The sequence below is a fragment of the Salvelinus fontinalis genome, chromosome 9 (genome assembly GCF_029448725.1).
Source record: "Salvelinus fontinalis isolate EN_2023a chromosome 9, ASM2944872v1, whole genome shotgun sequence".
Lineage (NCBI taxonomy): Eukaryota > Metazoa > Chordata > Actinopteri > Salmoniformes > Salmonidae > Salvelinus > Salvelinus fontinalis.
The window spans coordinates 49,586,904-49,610,808 of record NC_074673.1 but is presented as its reverse complement, the minus strand read 5'-3'; the positions used below and the strand labels follow the sequence as shown (position 1 = coordinate 49,610,808).

Here is a 23,905-nt window from a genome sequence, read left to right as displayed (position 1 = left end):
TATTTCTGGTAAGGTTTTATGAGATTGGTGTGTTCGTCTCCCATGGCAAGAAAGAGATCAAACCAAAAGGTCCTTTGAAGTAAATTCTCAGCCATTGCAGACGACACCATTTTGGTTAAATCTTCTACTGTAAATCTCTTCCCAATGCCTTTGGAGTTGCTGTGACACTGCTCCCCAGTTAGATGGAGTGCCTTTGCAATGGCTTTGCCACAGTTTGCTGCCTGTGAGAACGACATACCTACAAAATACAGGAGGCAAGTGCAATCAATCCATAGGCCAGATTTGACACCACCCACTGACACCTGCCATGTAAATAATGGCCCTCATATCCCATGCCCAAACCATACATTTGCACTGTGTGGATACTGTGTTGGGTTCCTCATTGGGTGTGGAATCAATCCTACATTAAAGGGACACACAGAAAACTTGAGGGCATGAAAGTGAAAGAAGGGGAGGAGGAGAGGGAGGGGAAAGGGCGGGGCAGTACGATCCTTTGCAACTCGGAAATGATTCTCCGGGGCCCAGCTGGTTGACATTAGAGGAGGGGGGCGAATTGTGTGTGTTGGTGGAGAGGGGGGGCAAGTCCTATGCCCAGTCCCTACGCATGCCAATAAACACAGGCATCACTTCAGAGCCAAGGTAGAATTCTGTTTTTTTCTTGGGGGGGTTATTTTCTTGGTTATTCCACCACACAATCAAAAGCCCACGGTAAATGGGGCACGCATGGGGTCAATGAGATAAGTAAATTTAGTCTGAAAATTTGCTGGGCATGTACAAAAACCTTGGCACATAACCGCTAAGCACACACGCCACTTCAAAAACACCTCTTGTGTTTCAAAGTAAACGTGTGCGTGTGCGTGTGTGTGTAGAGGTCACACACTCAGTCAGTCTTGTCTCGTTTGATATGAACAGGCACATTCCCAGGCATGAGCAGGCACCATTGCTAAAGGACAGACCAGCTTGTAAAGGAAGTAGCGAGGGAGTACAAGTGAGAGGCCACAGAAACTAGAGGAGAGAGTGAGGAGGGCTGCATCCTATATGTCACCCTATTCCCTTTATAGTGAACTACTTTTGAATAGAGCCCTGTGGTCTCTGTTCTAAAGTAGTGCACTATATAGGGAATAGTGTTCCATTTGCGATGCAGCTGAGAAGTCTCCTCTCAAGACTCCCTGAGGAACCCTCCACTGCATCAACACTCGCTGTAAGGAGGAGATAGATAGACATGACCCTTATATGTACTGCACATACACAATGGATTTCTATGTTCACCCACTCACTCAACTCAAAAGTTCCCTTACTCCATCTCCCAATAGTCCAATACAAAAGACCTTCCAGCTCATAGACCTCTTCCACCTTTCCAATCAGAGTTTAGAGAGAGAGGGGGTTTTAGAGACAGGCAGTGGAGGTAGAAAGGGAGAGAGGGGAAAACAAAGGAAGTAGAGACAGAGGGAGAAAGACAAGAGGTACAGAGAGAGGCAGGCGAGGTAGCTAGAGAGGGTGGTGGGCAGAGGAGTAACATACTCTAGGAGGAAACTCCCCACTGGGCAAACACTGGTTGAATCAATGTTGTTTCAACTTAATTTGACAACGTATTGTGACGTGGAATCTACTTGGAAAATACATTGTATTTTTAAAAAAGTCACCAACTACAGTCATACTTTTTTTTTCTCATTTCAACCAGCGTTGTAAACATTGAAATAAGGGTAAAACTTCAACTTAAATATATTGACTTAACATCACTAATATCTTGTTACATCAATTTACTTTCAAAATAATCATCAGAACTATGTATATGTTGAAAGTGCGATGAAAATTCCACGTACAAATGTAAAAAACATTATCATATTTTTCATCCTATATTCTGTTGTGACGTGACTATCATTAATGTGATGACTGCTATTTATTGAAAAATTAACTACTACGTTTAATTATTACTCGATTCAGTTGATCATGTAACAATTAACTCATTAGGAATTTGGGGCACCACGGGAAAAGATATTTCCCGAGTACTATCTCCCGACTTAAACTCTAAAGATTCCTAAATATCTCTTACATCAATGACAGTCAATTATGAATTATTACCTCATCAGTCTCATTCTGATCGCAATATCCCTGGATCCACAAGAACCCTAGCCCTTTTGAATATTCAGTACTACACCAATTTATTTATTTATTTATTTATTAACTAACTAAATAATAACTTTTTTACAATCGCTTACACACTAAAAGTGGTACTTGAGGCACACTCAGTGAAACCATTAACTCATGTATCTAATCTTCAGACCAAGTCTGCAAAACTGCAAGCACCTTATCTGCTTTACACTCAGTTTGCAAATATAAAACACACTTTGTGCAAAACACTAAGCATAGTTCATTAGACACATCATTCAAAACTAACAGTTCTTGTGTTACGTTTGGGAAACACTTCCATTCAAAATGCCACACTCATTAACCGATTACCTACACCCATTGCTCACATGTGAAAACACTTATAGCTAATTTCTTCACTTAGAAATCAGAGCTTGAGCACTATAAATAGGCTTCAGGTTGGCTATAAGGTTGGCTATTGGTTATAAACCTTTCAGACACACCCCTCTCCCTCCACTATAAAAGCCATTTTCCCAGAAAATAACTTCCTGTTCCGGGTACTCTAGGATGACGATCCAGGGTCAGAATGGTTCAGATAATCACTATAGATGAAGCCAACATCAGCATGGACTTTGATTGAATGGTATGAACTTTGAACTCGTATTCACTACAGAAGTGATATCTCCTAGCCTTGGAGTTAGCAACAGCTAAACGCAGGTTCGGAAGGACAGTCCAAGTATCCCGTCTAATACACACGTGTTCCCGTGACTACCAGAGACCATCTCCAAAGGACAGAGGACTCGGGTTGGCGATACGGCCTTCCATCTACCACCAACCTACTGAAGCGCAGCTCAGAGTAAATATGTATTGCATTTTCTTCTTCAAATGGGCGGTAATTTAGAATGCATAAGATACTATATTTACGAGAGCACAGCTTTTGCCCTGTTCCGAGTCTCCCGCTCTTTCACTAAGACTCAGCCCCTTTTCTTTGTGTAACAAGCTGCCATATCTACTCCGCCCGCTAGGGGCGTTTTCTGTATGACGTCATTTGTGATCAAGTTATGATTTAATTGTATATGTGTGATTCTGTGTGATTAGTTAGGTATTTAGTAAATAAATAATTAAACCCAATTTTGTATTGCTGATTCAACTTGTTAGCCAGGATTCTTGCAGATAATCAAGGACTTACAACTTTCAGATGAGACTGAATAAAATGACGATTAATGTGACGGCTATTTAGTAAAATATTACTAAATCGTTAAGAGTTTATTCGAAAGATAACAGCTCTATAAATATTCTTTCGTGGTGTCCCTCTCTAGTTAATTCATATTTACAGGATTAGTTCAATCAGGTAATATTAGTTACGGAGAAATTATTTTATAGAATAGCATGTCATAGCAATTAATCTGGCATAGTCAAAGACACGACACTAGCCAAAACAAGACGCAGGGGAAGAAACCTCATAGGACACCGCGCCATTGTCAATGTCCCTTGACACCATGGTGGCAACATCACAATGTGTGCAGCCATTAGTCAGAACGGTGTCCATCATCATGCCAGTCTTGGTCCTTACAATACTGCCCACATTATCACCTTCCTTGACACCCTGCATAATATCCTCATTCCCAATGACCAGAGGAATGGGCCAGAGCAGTCCTGGAATGTTGTCATCTGGGAAAACGTAAGTTTCCACTGGGCTGCACTGGTCCGCAATTGGTTCATTGACCATCCGCAAGTTTTGATGCTCAACCTGCCACCATATTCTCCATCCCAATAGAAGAGTTATTTACTTCTAATCCCAATAGAAGAGTTATTTTCGGCGTGGCATTGGAAGGTATATGATCGCCAACTGTATTTGTTACTGTTCATCCCGAAATCTGGATGAAAATACAATGAGATAGAAATACATTTTATTTCCTCCCCCCTTGCATTTCTGTTTATAGTGTAAATATATACTGAATATATTTGTGCACATACATGTATGTGTGAGAGATATGACAAACTGTCGTGGAGTCCACTGAACATGCAAAAGACACAAGATAGTAGTGATAGTAGTGTACATTTGTCACATCCATGTGTAGTTGGTGTGTATAAGAGCTAATCATTTGATGGTTTGTGTGTAGAGTTGACGCAAAAACAACTTTTTGAGAAGGGTTAAAATAGTTTTTAATTAATTGTTTGGTGTTGCAAGAGATGTGACATTTTGCATGTGGTGTGTGTGTAGAGTCTAAAGAAAAGGAGCCATAGTTTCAGAAATCACGTTTAAGCAATTGTCAAAAACTGTAACACAGAATACCATACACACTTACATGAGATAAAAGTCCCTAGTGGACTGACATGATATGACAGCTTGCTACACAATGGAAAGGAGGTGGGGAAAGACAAAGAGAGTGGACTTATCGTACATACATTTGGAAACTACGCTCACTGTAATAGGAATACACAACTGAGCAAGATGACAAATACATTAGTGTCTAGTTTGAGAAACAGATGCCTCACAAGTCCTAAACTGGCAGCTTCAATAATAGTACCCGCAAAACACCAGTCTCAATGTCAACAGTGAAGAGGCGACTCCGAGATGCTGGCCTTCTAGGCAGAGTTCCTCTGTCCAGTACCTGTATTCTTTTGCCCATCTTAAAATTGTTTTTTTATTGGCCAGTCTGAGATATCGCTTTTTCTTTGCAACTCTGCCTAGAAGGCCAGCATCCCCGAGTCGCCTCTTCACTTTTGACATTGCGGGTGCTATTTAATGAAGCTGCCAGTTGAGGACTTGTGAGGCGTCTGTTTCTCGAACTAGACACTCTAGTATACTTTTCCTCTTTCTCAGTTGTGCACCGGGGCCTCCCACTCCTCTTTCTATTCTGGTTAGAGACAGTTTGCGCTGTTCTGTGAAGGGAGTAGTATACAGCGTTGTACAAGATCTTCAGTTTCTTTGCAATTTCTCGCATGGAATAGCCTTAATTTCTCAGAACAAGAATAGACTGACGAGTTTCAGAAGAAAGGTCTTTGTTTCTGGCCATTTTGAGCCTGTAATTGAACCCACAAATGCTGATTCTCCAGATACTCAACTAGTCTAAAGAATCTCCAAGGTGGCTTAGCAGTTCAGACGTCTTTTTCCGTATTGTCGTGTCGTGTCCTGTATATATATATATTTACACCTTTTCTTCACATATCTTTTATTTATTTTATTATCCAAGAACTCAACTACAAAAGCTTTCCTGCAAAAGCTTTCCTGCAACCCGCTTCACCAATTACAATAAGTATTATTTACCTCAATCTGAAAATCCATCGTGGAAGATAGCCAGGGGCTAATTCAGAAGCTAGCCTGAAAGCTAACCAGAAGCTACTCCGATAGCTAGCCAGAAGCTAATCTGTAGCTGCCCCGAAATTAGCCGGTTTGCTGGCTAGCGTTGGTGTTTCAGCTGCCCACGTTTTGCGGTCATCAGCTATTCCTTTAGCTCAATAATCTACCGGCACTTTTGTGCAACGCGACTCGGACCGGAGCATTCCGGGACTTTTTTTCTCTCAGTTTCCCCGGATTCCAACCGCAGGCTCTGGACACTTGCACCTTGATTTCGCAGCTAGCTAGCTGCATACCGTGTGACTATTGGCTTACGTCGACCCCGGAGCAAACTCAAATCATGCTGGAGCTAGCCAGCTGAGGAGTTCCATCACCATCCGGACCCGTTTCTTTTGTTGCTGCTGCAGATACGGAACCCCACCGGGCCTTCACGACTGACTGCCGACGTTATCTGCCCGAGGGATTTATCCAACCGGCACCTCCGTCCCGACGTTACCTGAACGCTCATCTGAGGCCCGCTAATCGTTAGCTGTCTTATCGGCTGCTATCTGAACAAAACCCCACTACACGGAACCTACCGACGGAAACGCACGAGGTATCTACAAACAGACCTCCATCCTATGCTGCTACCGATAGCCATATACCCGGCCAGCTGTCTGGATCGCCACGACCCCAACCAACCTCTACTCACTGGACCCTTATTGATCACTCGATTAAGCATGCCTCTCCTTAATGTAAATATGCCTTGTCCATTGCTGTTCTGGTTAGTGTTTATTGGCTTATTTCACTGTAGAGATTCTAGCCCTGCTCTCTATACCATATCCAACCTCTCAGTTCCACCACCCACATATGCGATGACATCACCTGGTTTCAATGATGTTTCTAGAGACAAGATCTCTCTCATCATCACTCAATACCTAGGTTTACCTCCACTGTATTCACATCCTACCATACCTTTGTCTGTACATTATTCCTTTAAACTATTTTATCGCCCCCAGAAACTTCCTTTTACTCTCTGCTCTAGTAGCTCTAGGCGACCAATTCTCATAGCTTTTAGCCGTACCATTATCCTACTTCTCCTCTGTTCCTCTGGTGATGTAGAGGTGAATCCAGGCCCTGCAGTACCTGGCTCCACTCCTATTCCCCAGGCGCTCTCTTTTGATGACTTCTGTAACCGTAATAGCCTTGGCTTCATGCATGTTAACATTAGAAGCCTCCTCCCTAAGTTTGTTTTGTTCACTGCTTTAGCACACTCTACCAACCCGGATGTTTTAGCCGTGTCTGAATCCTGGCTTAGAAAGACCACCAAAAATTCAGACATTTTTATCCCCAATTACAATATTTTCAGACAAGATAGAACGGCCAAAGGGGGCGGTGTTGCAATCTACTGCAAAGACTGCCTGCAGAGTTCTGTTATACTATCCAGGTCTGTTCCCAAACAATTTGAACTTCTACTTTTAAAAATACACCTCTCTAAAAACAAGTCTCTCACCGTTGCCGCCTGCTATAGACCACCCTCTGCCCCCAGCTGTGCTCTGGACACTATATGTGAACTGATTGCCCCCCATCTATCTTCAGAGCTCGTGCTGCTAGGCGACCTAAATTTGAACATGCTCAACACCCCAGCCACCCTACAATCTAAGCTTGATGCTCTCAATCTCACACAAATTATCAATGAACCTACCAGGTACCACCCCAACTCCGTAAACACGGGTACCCTCATAGATATCATCCTAACAAACTTGCCCTCCAAATACACCTCTGCTGTTTTCAACCAAGATCTCAGCGATCACTGCCTCATTGCCTGCATCCGTAATGGGTCAGCGGTCAAACGACCTCCACTCATCACTGTCAAACGCTCCCTGAAACACTTCAGCGAGCAGGCCTTCCTAATCGACCTGGCCGGGGTATCCTGGAAGGATATTGATCTCATCCCGTCAGTAGAGGATGCCTGGTCATTTTTTTTAAATGCCTTCCTCACCATCTTGAATAAGCATGCCCCATTCAAGAAATTTAGAACCAGGAACAGATATAGCCCTTGGTTCTCTCCTGACCTGACTGCCCTTAACCAACAGAAAAACATCCTATGGCGTTCTGCATTAGCATCGAACAGCCCCCGTGATATGCAACTTTTCAGGGAAGCCAGAAACCAATATACACAGGCAGTTAGAACAGCCAAGGCTAGCTTTTTTCAAGCAGACATTTGCTTCCTGCAACACAAATTCAAAAAAGTTCTGGGACACCGTAAAGTCCATGGAGAATAAGAACACCTCCTCCCAGCTTCCAACCGCTCTGAAGATAGGAAACACTGTCACCACCGACAAATCCACTATAATTGAGAATTTCAATAAGCATTTTTCTACGGCTGGCCATGCTTTCCACCTGGCTACCCCTACCCCGGACAACAGCACTGCCCTCCCCTCTGCTACTCGCCCAAGCCTTCCCCATTTCTCTTTCTCCCAAATACAGTCAGCTGATGTTCTTAATGAGCTGCAAAATCTGGACCCTTACAAATCAGCCGGGCTAGATAATCTGGACCCTTTCTTTCTAAAACTATCTAGCCTCTTCAACCTCTCTTTCGTGTCGTCTGAGATCCCCAAAGATTGGAAAGCAGCTGCGGTTATCCCCCTCTTCAAAGGGGGGAACACCCTTGACCCTAACTGCTACAGACCTATATCTATCCTACCCTGCCTTTCTAAGGTCTTCGAAAGCCAAGTCAACAAACAGATTACCGACCATTTCGAATCACACCACACCTTCTCCGCTATGCAATCTGGTTTCAGAGCTGGTCATGGGTGCACCTCAGCCACGCTCAAGGTCATAAACGATATCGTAACCGCCATCGATAGGAAACAATACTGTGCAGCCGTATTCATTGACCTGGCCAAGGCTTTTGACTCTGTCAATCACCACATCCTCATTGGCAGACTCGACAGCCTTGGTTTCTCTAATGATTGCCTCGCCTGGTTCACCAACTACTTCTCTGATAGAGTTCAGTGTGTCAAATCGGAGGGTCTGTTGTCCGGGCCTCTGGCAGTCTCTATGGGGGTGCCACAGGGTTCAATTCTTGGACCGACTCTCTTCTCTGTTTACATCAATGATGTCGCTCTTGCTGCTGGTGATTCTCTGATCCACCTCTACGCAGACGACACTTCTGTATACTTCTGGCCCTTCTTTTGACACTGTGTTAACAACCCTCCAGGCGAGCTTCAATGCCATACAACTCTCCTTCCGTGGCCTCCAACTGCTCTTAAATACAAGTAAAACCAAATGCATGCTCTTCAACCGATCGCTGCCTGCTCCTGCCCGCCTGTCCAACATCACTACTTTGGACGGCTCTGACTTAGAATATGTGGACAACTACAAATACCTAGGTGTCTGGTTAGACTGTAAACTCTCCTTCCAGACCCACATCAAACATCTCCAATCCAAAGTCAAATCTAGAATTGGCTTCCTATTCCGCAACAAAGCATCCTTTACTCATGCTGCCAAACATACCCTTGTAAAACTGACCATCCTACCAATCCTCGACTTCGGTGATGTCATTTACAAAATAGCCTCCAAAACCCTACTCAATAAATTGGATGCAGTCTATCACAGTGCCATCCGTTTTGTCACCAAAGCCCCATATACTACCCACCACTGCGACCTGTACACTCTCGTTGGCTGGCCCTCGCTTCATACTCGTCGCCAAACCCACTGGTTCCAGGTCATCTACAAGACCCTGCTAGGTAAAGTCCCCCCTTATCTCAGCTCGCTGGTCACCATAGCAGCACCTACCTGTAGCACGCGCTCCAGCAGGTATATCTCTCTAGTCACCCCCAAAACCAATTCTTCCTTTGGACGCCTCTCCTTCCAGTTCTCTGCTGCCAATGACTGGAACGAACTACAAAAATCTCTGAAACTGGAAACACCTATCTCCCTCACTAGCTTTAAGCACCAGCTGTCAGAGCAGCTCATAGATTACTGCACCTGTACATAACCCATCTACAATTTAGCCCAAACAACTACCTCTTTACCTACTGTATTTATTTATTAATTTATTTTGCTCCTTTGCACCCCATTATTTCTGTCTCTACTTTGCACTTTCTTCCAATGCAAACCAACCATTCCAGTGTTTTTTAGTTTTTATTTTACTTGCTGTGTTGTACTCACTTCGCCTCCATGGCCTTTTTATATTTTTATTTATTTATACATATATCTGTTTGCCTTCACCTCCCTTATCTCACCTCACTTGCTCACATTGTATATAGACTTATTTTTTTATTTTTTTTTCACTGTATTATTGACTATATGTTTGTTTTTACTCCATGTGTAACTATGTGTTGTTGTATGTGTCGAACTGCTTTGCTTTATCTTGTCCAGGTCGCAATTGTAAATGAGAACGTGTTCTCAATTTGCCTACCTGGTTAAATAAAGGTTAAATAAAAATAAATAAAAAAAAGGTCAGTTTTATTGCTTCTTTAATCAGGACAACAGTTTTCAGCTGTGCTAACATAATTGCAAAAGGGTTTTCTAATGATCAATTAGCCTTTTAAATTGGTAAACTTGGATTAGCTAACAAAACGTGTCATTGGAACACAGGAGTGATGGTTGCTGATAATGGGCCTCTGTAGGCCTATGTAGATATTCCATAAAAATCTGCCGTTTCCAGCTACAATAGTCATTTACAACATTAACAATGTCTACACTGTATTTCTGATCAATTTGATGTTATTTTAATGGACAAAAAAATTGTTTTTCTTTCAAAAACAAGGACATTTCTAAGTGACCCCAAACTTTTGAATGGTAGCATATATACACTGCTCAAAAAAATAAAGGGAACACTTAAACAAACAATGTAACTCCAAGTCAATCACACTTCTGTGAAATCAAACTGTCCACTTAGGAAGCAACACTGATTGACAATAAATTTCACATGCTGTTGTGCAAATGGAATAGACAAAAGGTGGAAATTATAGGCAATTAGCAAGACACCCCCAAAAAAGGAGTGATTCTGCAGGTGGTGACCACAGACCACTTCTCAGTTCCTATGCTTCCTGGCTGATGTTTTGGTCACTTTTGAATGCTGGCGGTGCTCTCACTCTAGTGGTAGCATGAGACGGAGTCTACAACCCACACAAGTGGCTCAGGTGGTGCAGTTCATCCAGGATGGCACATCAATGCGAGCTGTGGCAAAAAGGTTTGCTGTGTCTGTCAGCGTAGTGTCCAGAGCATGGAGGCGCTGCCAGGAGACAGGCCAGTACATCAGGAGACGTGGAGGAGGCCGTAGGAGGGCAACAACCCAGCAGCAGGACCGCAACCTCCGCCTTTGTGCAAGGAGGTGCACTGCCAGAGCCCTGCAAAATGACCTCCAGCGGGCACCAAAAGGAATCATCTGCTGCCTATGGTTTACGATCGATGTGAGGTGTCATTAAATCTCCACATCCATCCCCCTCCCCCTCTGTGGGAGAGAGACAGCTCTGTAGAGCTGATCCCCTGTAACCTGATCTTTTGGGTCCTCACAGGAGGGTCATGACAATTCAGTGGGTAATTGGTTGAAATTATGTTGAATTTCATATTTGATGAGACATATTTTATTTGTCCTTGTTTCAATGTTATGTTTTAATCTATGTCATTGTTTCAACGTCATGCTATCAACCTAAATAAAATAGGTATATTGAAATAAAATGGTAAGGCACAGTCCGACAGTTCCTGCCTGAACATTGACTGGTATGTGAAGGGTAATGCACTTCAGTGTCACGTTCGTCGTATGGTGGAAGAGAGGATTTAATAAACGAAGAGAAACACTAAACAGACTAATACAAAACAACAAAACGAACGTGAAGCTATAAATGACAAGTGCAGACACAGGCAACTTACATATAGACAATAACCCACGAAATCTCAGTCTTTCTGCAAACTCCAGCTCTAGGCAGAGTCTGGGTTGTTCCATATTTTTGGAGACCACTGTGCTCTTGGAAGCTTTCAACACTCTATAAATTGTTTTATATCCTATAGCCAGCTCCTTGGACTTCATGGTATAGTTTCTGCTCTGACATACACTGTCAAGTGTGGGACCTTATACAGACAGGTGTGTTTCTTTCTAAATCATTACTTGACCACAGGTGGACTCTAATCATCTGAAGGATGATCAAAGGAAATGAGATGCACCTGAGCTCAATTTGGAGTGTCATAGCAAAGGGGTGTGAATACTTATGTAAATGAGATATTTCTGTATTTCATTTTCAATAAATGTGCAAACATTTCTAAAAACATGTTTTCACTTTGTCATTACTGTGTGTAGATGGGTGAGAAAATCAAAAATATTGAATCCATTATGAATTGAGGCTGTAACACAACACAATATGGAATAATGAATACTTATGAAGGCCTTATGAATACTTATGAATACTTTCTGAAGGCCCCATGCGATCCAAGCACAAGATACATCTCCAACAAATGTTGAGATTTGGTTGCGTTCACAACATCCTGTTTGTCTATTAATTAGTTATTGATATGTTGGATTCACGTCTCCATCTCAACCAAAAATCGATCAAACTTTAAATGCACTTCTAATAATGTTTGATTTGATTTCGTCCTATTTTTCAACTTAGATTTTTGGTTGAGATGGAGACATGAAACCAACATATTAATAACGTGTAGATTACATTTCAAATCAACCAACCATCCTTCATATACACAAGACAACATGCAAAGGTAAAAGTGTATTATTAATATTACGCATTTGGCATGCTATTAATAGGGCTAATGGTAACTACTTCTAAACATCCAATCAACCATGGATGAATGATAGTATACCTAGCTTCACGTTGAAATGTTTCACGTTCAAATTTACTTTCACATAGAGCTTGTGTGAGAAAAGTTAGGAATTACTTTCAACTATATATTCAATGTTATTGAAGTAGTCTACTCAAATGAGTGTGGAAGATGATCACTGTCTAAATGTGTTGACAGCAGTGGAGGCTGCTGAGGGGAGGATATCTCATAATAATGGCTGGAATGGAGTCAATGGAATGGTATCAACCACATGAAAACCCACGTGTTTGATGTGTTTGATCCCGTTCCGTTGAGTCCGTTCCAGACATTTTTATGAGCCGTCCTCCTCTCAGCGTTCTCCACTGGTCGACGTGACAGCTCAGCTGAAAGTAACACAGCTTGCTTCCAAAGCTAAGCAGGGGTAGTAATCTGGAGAGGTAGTAATCTGGATGCTAGACTTGTTCTCACTGAAGTGCACTACCCCTCATATACCCGTAGGAATCCCTATTCAGGCATGAATTGTTTTACTGTAGCTTCACAATATACTGTATTTCAATATACCTCTTTATTTCAGTAAGACAGCATGACGTTGATTCAAACATACCATTTTACTATCAACATTGAAACAAGGTCAAATAAAAGATGTCTAATCAAGTATAAGATTCTACATCATTTCAACCACCCAAGGAATTTCAATGTTTACAACGCTGGTAGAAAATGCGATTTTTTCCAAATCCAATGTATTTTCCACGTTGATTCCACGTCACAATAAGTTGACAAATTACATTGAAACAATGTTGATTCAACCAGTGTGTGCACTGCTACGCGGAAAAGTATACGTGCACCCCCTTAATAGGAGCCCCACAATGAGGAGAGCCTCCACTGAGTCACAAGCTCCCTTTCTCTCGCCGTCAACAGCCTCAATGTCCACAATAAAGAACCCAGAGATGTCCAGCGGTTAATGCCTGTCATCCATATTTCTGCTGCAAATAAAAATGACAGCAGAAGCTCATGCTTAACCTTGGCAGGCCCATTAGGTAACGTTTGTCTGCAATTGACTAGGTGTCTTGTCTTTAGCTTGTTAGCAGTTAGCATGTAAGCGGTGGCGAGCTCGTGTAATGCTAGCCTACTCTTTTATTATTAGTGACAGAGACAGGCATCTGGCTCCATGTGGAGGGCGATACATTGAACTCCTTCCCGGGGTTAAAAGTCAACAGCTGGGAGTCAACCGGCGTGCTGTCATGGCAATGCCTGCCTGGAATGTTTCTAAAATTGGGAATGGTTCTGGAATGGGCCCGGCTCTCATCTCTGCTCTCAATTGGTCCGTCGAGATGCTTGATGAAACTTAACAGAAGACAAAGTTTGTGTTTGCGTATGTTGTTTCACGTAGGGACGTTCTGCTAACCTGGCAAAGTATTGTCATGACTAATAGCAGCATGACTGTGTCTTTAAACACAGCTAACCACTTCAGTTGTTGCCAACTTTTGAAGCATTTGCAATTCATCAGGGATTGCACTAACTTACTCTTTTGGCAGTGGACGTTTCCATAAAAAACATCTCAAGAGAAGAGAAAAGAGGTCTGACAAAGTTTTAGAGCGTATTCTGACTTTGAGTCGGGTTTGAAGGAGAAATCTGTGAAACCTCAGAGTAGGAGTGCTGATCTAGGATCAGGTCCCTTCCTGTCCATATAATCTTATTTATAATGACCTAAAAGGAAAAACTGATCCTAGATCCTGCACTCTGAGATGCTTTATGAATACGGGCCCTGAGAAAAACACAGTATTAGCTTGGGTTGGAAATGTGAAGACGAGAGCAGGCCGACACCATGTGAGCGATGGATTAAGCCAAGGGACTCCAGACAGTAGGGAGCGAAACCCGAACTGACCTCGCCTTGACTCACGCTTCGGCCACACAGATGCAGACAGAAGAGGAGAGACAGAGAATAACAACCGCGAAGGATGGAAAGTAGACACTTGTGGAAAAAGATACTTGCCACGTCCAGACACAGCTAAAACGTCATGGGCATGGCAAAATGATAACTGGAGGCAAAATGATAACTGGAGGCAAAATGATAACTGGAGGCAAAATGATAACTGGAGGCCAAACTCTTATCATTTAAGGTCAGAATTCATGGTGATAGAAAACAACAGGTCGCCAATCTAAGAAGATAACCATAAAACATTAACTCTATGGGCCGGTTACCCAGTCACAGATTAAGCCTTTTCCTGGTCAAAAAATAATAATTCTCCATTGAGAAATATTTTTTTGTCCTGGATTAGGTTTAATCTGTGTCTAGAAACCCGCCCTTTAATGGTATATTTAGTATACTTTTATTTACAAGGATATGTTAACGTTTTTATTATTTTAAATGTCTCTGTAGAGCTTCATTCTCCTTTTATTACCTGGAGGAACCTACTCTGGTAGCTCAGCTACAAGAAGCACAAAGTTTCCAGCTAAGCTAGACATTACAATAAAACAGTGGGGTAAAGTACTCAAGTAGTACTTTCAAGTATTTTTACTTAAGTAGTGTTTTGGTGTATCTTTACTTCACTATTCAAATTGTTGACTACTTTTACTTTACTACATTCCTAAAGAGAATAATGTCCTTTTTACTCCATAATGTTTTCCCTGACACGTAAAAGTACTCGTTACATTTTGAATGCTTAGCAGGACAGGAAAATGGTCAAACTCACGCACTTATCAAGAGAACATCCCTGGTCATCCCTATTGCCTCTGATTTGGCGGACTCACTAAACACAAATGCTTTGTTTGTAAATTATGTCTGAGTGTTGGTGTGCCCCTGCCTATCCGTAAATAAAGAAATAAAAATAAAATGGTGCCGTCTAGTTTGTTTAACACAGAAAATTTGAAATTATTTATACTTTCACTTTCACTTTCAATACATAACTATATTTTAGCAACTACATTTACTTTTGATACTCAAGTATATTTTGAAACCAAATACTTTTAGACTTTTACTCAAATAGTATTTTACTGGGTGACTTTCACTTTTACTTGAGTCGTTTTCTATAAAGGTATCTTTACTTTTACTCAAATATGACAATTGGGTACTTTTTCCACCACTGTAATAAAACACATTTAAGTAAGCTGAAACATAATGGGTTCCAACTAAAGTAGTTGTCACTGGACTCAGCCACAACAATCATGCTATACACATGATCTGACAAAGGCGACGACAACACATTATCCCATCATAGCTCTCTTATGATGAGTAGTTACTACGGGTGGAGGGTCATGATGGAGGAGAGAGGAGGTTTTTTCAAAAAAGTTGAAGCCACCAATTACCCCACCCACAGAGAGAATCTAATTAAACAGTATGGTAGTTTAGTCAGGAGCCAGAGCTAGGGGCCACACCTACACGGTTGGTTCACATTAGTTAGTCAGGCAGGCCACTCCCCTACCCAGCTGTTCAACAGGCCTGAGAAGAATGAGAGAGACTCTGTCTGTGTGTGTGTGTGTGTGTGTGTGTGTGTGTGTGTGTGTGTGTGTGTGTGTGTGTGTGTGTGTGTGTGTGTGTGTGTGTGTGTGTGTGTGTGTGTGTGTGTGTGTGTGTGTGTGTGTGTGTGTGTGTGTGTGTGTGTGTGTGTGTGTATGCCACGTGCATGGTTGTGTGTTATTTGGATCTACTGGCTGCTTGCCTGCCACATTAGAAGAGCAGCCAGTAGATCCAAATAACACACAACCATGAACGTATGCATGCACGTGGCATACACACACACACACACACACACATACACACACACACACAGACAGACAGACCTATCATTGTTGCCTACTCATCATTATCATTAGCATCACTATAATCACTGTCATCTTCCACAGCAAACAAAGCTTGCGTCCATATCCACCCACACCCACTCCAAAAATTTACAGACTCCAGCCAGCCGTGGCCTCTCAGTGGTTTACAGCCCGGGCATGACTCTGGAAAAACACACGCAAAGCATATTTTCTGTGGAGGGACACAAAGAGAGAATTGGATCCACTGAGTGGTTTGGCCTGGCACATATTGCTCTATGAGAGGCAGGGTAGGCCATGATGTTGTCTTGATGGCAGCAATTGGCAAGTTGGGGGATGTATGGGCAAGGTGGGGGCACAGTGAGTTGGCAGTTTCTATGTTTCTAGCGCACATGATTCCCTGTACTGTTAAGAGTGGTGTGAATCTTTGTCTCTCAGTTTGACTGTGCAGAGAATAGCACTTACTATACACAAACACTTCTCAAATACAGTACCAATCAAAAGTTTGGACACACCTATTATTATTTTTTTAGAGTAATAGTTAATACACCAAAACTAAGAAATAACATATGGAATCATGTAGTAACCAAAAAAGTCTTAAACAAATCCAAATATATTTTTTATTTTAGATTCTTCAAAGTAGCCACCCTTTGCCTTGATGACAGCTTTGCACACTCTAGGCATTCTCTCAACCAGCTTCACCTGGAATGCTTTTCTATAGTCTTGAAGTAGTTCCCACATATGTTGAGCACTTGTTGGCTGCTTTTCCTTCAATCTGCGGTCCAACTAATCCCAAACCATCTCAATTGGGTTGAGGTCGGGTGATTGTGGAAGCCAGATAATCTGATGCAGCACTCCATCACTCTCCTTCTTGGTCAAAAAGCACTTACACAGCCTGGAAGAGTGTTGGGTCATTGTCCTGTTGAAAAACAAATGATAGTCCCACTAAGCACAAACCAGATGGAATGGCATATCTCTGCAGAATGCTGTGATAGACATGTTGGTTAAGTGTGCTTTGAATTCTAAATAAATCACTGACAGTGTTACCGGCAAAGCACCCCCACGCCATCACACTTCCTCCTTCATGCTTCACGGTGGGAACCACACATGCGGAGATCATCCGTTCACCCACTCTGCGTCTCACAAAGACACGGCGTTTGGAACCAAAAATCTCAAATTTGGACTCATCAGACCAAAGGACAGATTTCCACTGGTCTAATGTCCATTGCTCGTGTTTCTGGCCCAAGCAATTGGTGTCCTTTAGTAGTGGTTTCTTTGCAGCAATTCAACCATGAAGGCCTGATTCACACAGTCTCCTCTGAACAGTTCATGTTGAGATGTGTCTGTTACTTGAACTATGTGAAGCATTTATTTGAGCTGCATTTTCTGAGGCTGGTAAACTCTATTGAACTTATCCTTTGCCGCAGAGGTAACTTTGGGTCTTCCTTTCCTGTGGCGGTCCTCATGAGAGCCAATTTCATCATAGCGCTTGATGGTTTTTGTGACTGCATTTGAAGAAACATTCAAAGTTCTTGACATTTTCCGAATTGACTGACCTTCATGTCTTAAAGTAATAATAGACTGTCGTTTCTCTTTGCTTATTTGAGCTGTTTGTGCCATAATATGGACTTTATATATATTTATTTATTTATTTTATTATTTTTTTTATCCCATTTTCTCCCCAATTTTCGTGGTATCCAATCGCTAGTAATTACTATCTTGTCTCATCGCTACAACTCCCGTACGGGCTCGGGAGAGACGAAGGTTGAAAGCCATGCATCCTCCGAAGCACAAACCAACCAAGCCGCACTGCTTCTTTCTTTTTTTATTTTTTATTTTTTTTCTCCCATTTTCTCCCCAATTTTCGTGGTATCCAATCGCTAGTAATTACTACCTTGTCTCATCGCTACCACTCCCGTACGGACACGGGAGAGATGAAGGTCGAAAGCCATGCGTCCTCCGAAGCACAACCCAACCAGCCGTACTGCTTCTTAACACAGCGCGCCTCCAACCCGGAAGCCAGCCGCACCAATGTGTCGGAGGAAACACCGTGTACCTGGCCCCCCTTGGCTGGCGCGCACTGCGCCCGGCCCGCCACAGGAGTCGCTGGAGCGCGATGAGACAAGGATATCCCTACCGGCCAAACCCTCCCTACCCCGGACGACGCTATGCCAATTGTGCGTCGCCCCACGGACCTCCCGGTCGCGGCCGGCTGCGACAGAGCCTGGGCGCGAACCCAGAGACTCTGGTGGCGCAGTTAGCACTGCAATGCCCTAGACCACTGCGCCACCCGGGAGGCCCAGGACTTTATATTTTACGATATAGGGCTATCTTCTGTATACCACCCATACCTTGTCACAACACAATTGATTGGCTCAAATGCATGAAGAAGGAAAAAATTCCACAAATGAACTGTTAACAAGGCACACCTGTTAACTGAAATGCATTCCAGGTGAATACCTCGTGAAGCTGGTTGAGAGAATGTCAGGAGTTTGCAAAGCTGTCATCAAGGCAAAGGGTGGCTACTTTAAAGAAATCAAATATAAAATATATTTTGAATTATTTAACACTTTTTTGGTTACTACATGATTCCATATGTGTTATTTCATAGTTTTTATTTCTTCACTATTGGGTTGCCTGGTAATAATGGCAGAACAACATTTAAGTGATAGTGCCACTTTCAACAATAATCTGTTCTGCTTTGTAATGCAAAGACCTTTTACCATTGTAATAACAATGTTATTACTTTGTTCTTGCAACCTAATCAATGTCGGTACACTATGTTACAGTGTTGTTATGTAGCATTTACAACTGTGATACCTGTCTGTGATTTAGGCAAAAGTTACTCCATTAAAATATCAGTATTGGCGCTACCACCGTGCCCCTGACGGGCACTAACTTCATCTCCAGTTAAATATCCTGACCCGCAGATGAAGATAGCATTGCCATGGGAGATGCTATTGTAATGTGGCTTACAGAGTCTATGAATCAACTAACACCGTAACAGCGGTAACAGTGAGAAACGGTCTCAAAGATGCCCTGAGCTCTCGATGAGCTTAGAGGTGAGTGAGCAAGAGGCAAATGATGCTACCCAGGACTTAGCCAGACACCAGGTAGTAATAGACAACTCTCAAGTTTATCCCATTGTGACGTTACTTATCTCTTAAAGAAGTACAGACAACCTCACAAGACCCGTCGTACGTGATTTCCCAGGGAGTAAACACAAGGGGGAGTGTTTGCCAGACTTACCCCAGCCTCAGGTCAGCGTCGTAAAGGTTAAGTGTCCCCTGGAGTTTTCATTGTCGAGGAGCAAGCCTCTACCAGTGCCCTGCGAGCTCCTCTCTCCTCGCAGTTTAACTGAGGAACTGGTAGCTCAACTGGAAGGAGCTCCCTCAGTCTTTCGTAAGGATTTGTGACCTTAAGGTTTTTCTTGGGGAGAAAAAGCCCACATCCCTCTGTCAGTCAAGCAGCGGAGCATAGTTTCAGCTGGGCGGCCGTCCAAACAGACATGAAAACTATTCTATTTCTGTCTGCCATATGAGCCGCAGCACTGTATTTTGGAGAGAATTTGTGGTCAAGCATGTAATTGCTGAGTTGACCAGTTATGGCAAAATGTTATTGTAGACCTCATCAGATTTGTGGAGAAACTGCCAAGTGAACAAGGTAAAGGACTTTTAAAGTCCCACAAAAACAAGGGAGACCACATAAATAAATGAGGAACTGGGATCCAGATGTGGGAACAGAGGGAGGGGGAGAAGAAGAAGAAAAGGGGTGAAAAAAAGAGCCAGACGGCAGAACTTGCCATCGCAGCAGAATGAAATCACATTTCTGACACGGCGAAAGGGTGTTTACCTTCCTCTGAGAAGTCACAGGAGAAAAAGGGGTTTTGGGAAGGTAAGAGGCTGTGGCTGTGAGTGTGTTGTTTCTGGACTTTTATCATGAGCCTTTCAGGGTGTCTGGTTGCACATCAGGGTTGGAAATGACTACCTCCTGGAAAAATTGGTAGCTTTAAATAAGAGTCGGGTGGTTTGCGTTACGAGGAAACACATGGAGTCTTTGGCGGGTCTGCATTGCTTCTTGCTAGGACCCAGAGTTTTTCCCAGTCTGGTCACAAGGTCCGCAGAAACTCCTAGCCATAGTTATAACACGTTTGAGTGATTAATTGGTCAGTTAATTTTTTATTTACCCTTTATTTAACTAGGCAAGTCAATTAAGATCAAATTCTTATTTACAATGATGGTCTACACCGGCCAAACCAGGGCCAATTGTGCGCCGCCCAATCACGGCTGGTTGTGATACAGCCTGAATTTGAACCAGGGTGTCTGTAGTGACGCCCCTAGCGCTGAGATGCAGTGCCTTAGACAGCTGCGCCACTCGGGAGCCCAAAGGTTCAGTTATGTGCACTACTGCATTCATACATGTTTGTATGTATGCAAGAGCGTGCACGCACACACACGCACGCACACACAAACAAGGGTATCTGTTTTATGGTATGCCGGAGTGTAGGATTAATAAGTATTGCGTGTCAGATAATCTGGCTCCAAACGTACTAATTTCCTCATTAATTTTAGCTCATTTCCTGACATTAGCAACAGGTAAGTGTTTGAAGTCACTGTATGTGTCAGAGAGAGTCACATTGGAAGATGTGAAGGTAATCCTCACTTATCCTGACTGTTCAACTGACTGAATCAGCGTCAAAGTCCTAGGTTTTGAAACAAGAGTTGGGTTGTTGTATACAGTACCAGTCAAAACTTTGGACACCTGCTCAAATCAAAATATATTTTATATTTGAGATCCTTCAAAGTAGCCACCGTTTTCCTTGATGACAGCTTTGAAAACTCTTGGCATTTTCTCAACCAGCTTCATGAGGTAGTCACCTGGAATGCATTTCAATTAACAGGTGTGCCTTGTTAAAGGTTCGTTTGTGGAATTTCTTTCCTTCTTCATGCGTTTGAGCCAATCAGTTGTGTTGTGACAAGGTAGGGTTGGTATACATAAGATAGCCCTATTTGTTAAAAGAACAAGTCCATCTTATGTCAAGAACAGCTCAAATAACATAAGAAAAAAGAGTCCATCATTACTTTAAGACATGTGGGTTAGTCAATCCGGATAATTTCAAGAACTTTGATTGTTACTTCAAGTGCAGTCGCAAAAACCATCAAGCGCTATGATGAAACTAGCTCTCATGAGGACCACCACAGGAAAGGAAGACCCAGAGTTACTTCTGCTGCAGGGGATAAGTTCATTAGAGTTACCAGCCTCAGAAATTGCAGCCCAAATAAATGCTTCATAGAGTTCAAGTAACAGACACATCTCAACATGAACTGTTCAGAGGAGCCTGCATGAATCAAGCCTTCATGGTCTAATTGCTGCAAAGAAACAACTACTAAAGGACACCAATAAGAAGAAGAGACTTGCTTAGGCCAAGAAACACGAGCAATGGAAATCTGTCCTTTGGTCCAATTTGAGATTTCTGGTTCCAACCGCCGTGTCTTTGTGAGACAGAGTAGGTGAACGGATGATCTCTGCATGTGTGGTTCCCACCATGAAGCATGGAGGAGGAGGTGTGATGGTGTGGGGGTGCTTTGTTGGTGACACTGTCAGTGATTTATTTAGAATTCAAGGCACACTTAACCAGCATGGCTATCACAGCATTCTGCAGCGATACGCCATCCCATCTGGTCTAGGCTTAGTGGGACTATCATTTGTTTTTCAACAGGACAATGACCCAAAACACCTCCAGAATGTGTAAGGGCTATTTTACCAAGAAGGAGAGTGATGGAGTGCTGCATCAGATGACCTGGCCTCCACAATCACCCGACCTCAACCCAATTGAGATGGTTTGGGATGAGTTGGACAGCAGAGTGAAGGAAAAGCAGCCAACAAGTGTTCAACGTATGCGGGAACTTCTTCAAGATTGTTGGAAAAGCATTCCAGGTGAAGCTAGTTGAGAGAGTGCCAAGTGTACAAAGCTGTCATCAAGGCAAAGGGTGGCTACTTTGAAGAATATCAAATGTAAAATATATTTTGATTTGTTTAACACTTTTTTGGTTACTACATGATTCCATGTGTTATTTCATAATTGTGATGTCTTCACTATTTCTACAAGGTAGAAAATAGTAGAAATAAAGAAAACCCCTTGAATGAGTAGGTGTGTCCAAACCTTTGACTGGTACTGTATATTTCTAGGAAATAGAGCAATGGTAAATCCTTCTCTCTTGAAATTGCTGTTTTCTGCTAGCTCTTACGAACCATCTAATTTCTAACTGAAATGACCCAATGAAATGCAGATGTTCACTATTACAGTATGTCTGTTTATCTCATTGGCAAACGGGAATGGTTTGCAGAGAAAGACGCACAACTCTCCCCAATCCAGCCCTCAACCTCCAGTCTCCCTCAATTATCAAAATATGGAGTTTTTTTCCCCGTCATCCAAGAAAACTTTCCATGTGGATTCCAGCATGGCCCCGATTACTCCGTAGCTGATTCCAGCCCAGACAGAGAGAGACAGCGGTAAGGCTGTAAAAATAACCAAATGACAGATGAGGCCTCTATACTGCCGGAGGGGAATGGAGTACAGCTCCACAGTTCTGTCTAGTCTCTGTGTAGACAAATAGCATAGAGGAACATACAAACACGCCGTATTCATAATAAAGCATTTCAGTGTTGGAGTTCTGATCTAGGATCAGTTTGGCCTTTTAGATTATAATGAATGGACTGGGGGGACTTGATCCTAGATCAGCACTCCTACTCTGAGACGCTTTATGAATAAGGCCCCAGGGGCACATATTGTATGTAGCATCGTTTCAGTGCCATTAGACTTCTAAAACATATGGATGAGTTTAATGTAGTCTTCACTGCCAAAGCCTCTCCCTGGAATGTATAATCAGTGGATTTGTGTGATAGCGGTCCGCTCCAAACTATTCCAACTGGGAGATTTTGTATACATACTTGTGATTGTGTTATTCATTGTTTCCACTTATCTCAGATCAGGTTCACAAAGAGGCCTAAGATCTTGATGCATCATCTTAACTGGAGCTTTCTGGAACTCACTGATCCTGATGCAGCATCTTAACTGGAGCTGTCTAGAACTCACTGATCCTGATGCAGCATCTTAACTGGAGCGGTCTGGAACTCACTGATCCTGATGCAGCATCTTAACTGGAGCGGTCGGGAACTCACTGATCCTGATGCAGCATCTTAACTGGAGCGGTCTGGAACTCACTGATCCTGATGCAGCATCTTAACTGGAGCGGTCGGGAACTCACTGATCCTGATGCAGCATCTTAACTGGAGCGGTCTGGAACTCACTGATCCTGATGCAGCATCAGGATCAGTGAGTTCCATACCTGGCCAAGATAAAGCAAAGCAGTGCGACACAAACAACAACACAGAGTAACACATGGAATAAACAAGCATACAGTCAATAACACAATAGAAAAAAATAAAGTCTATATACTGTGTGTGCAAATGGCGTGAGGAGGTAAGGCAATAAATAGGCCATAGTGGCGAAGTAATTACAATTGAGCAAATTAACACTGGAGTGATAGATGAGCAGATGATGATGTGCAAGTAGAAATACTGGTGTGCAAAAGAGCAGAAAAGTTAATAAAAAACAATATGGGGATGAGGTAGGTAGATTGGGTGGGCTATTTACAGATGGGCTATGTACAGCTGCAGCGATTGGTTAGCTGCTCAGATAGCTGATGTTTAAAGTTAGTGAGGGAAATATAAGTCTCCAGCTTCAGCGATTCTTGCAATTCGTTCCAGTCATTGGCAGCAGAGAACTGGAAGGAAAGGCGGACAAAGGAGGTGTTAGCTTTGGGAATGACCAGGGAGATATACCTGCTGGAGCGCGTGCTGCGGATGGGTGTTGTTATCGTGACCAGTGAGCTGAGATAAGGTGGAGCTTTACCTAGCATAGACTTATAGATGACCTGGAGCCAGTGGGTCTGGCGACGAATATGTAGCGAGGGCCAGCCGTCTAGAGCATACAGGTCG

The 23,905-nt window shown here is 42.8% G+C and overlaps 1 protein-coding gene across 1 annotated transcript in view; it reads right to left on the bottom strand.

Annotated features, from left to right (window-relative positions):
* The window catches only part of LOC129862761 (protein inscuteable homolog), a 91,154-nt gene extending 71,809 nt beyond the window's left edge, over nt 1–19,345 (bottom strand). The window contains exon 1 of the mRNA XM_055934716.1: nt 19,154–19,345. The gene's annotated coding sequence lies outside the window, so the exon portion shown is untranslated. The remainder of the gene's footprint in view (nt 1–19,153) is intronic.
* Between the last annotated feature and the right edge of the window lie 4,560 nt (nt 19,346–23,905).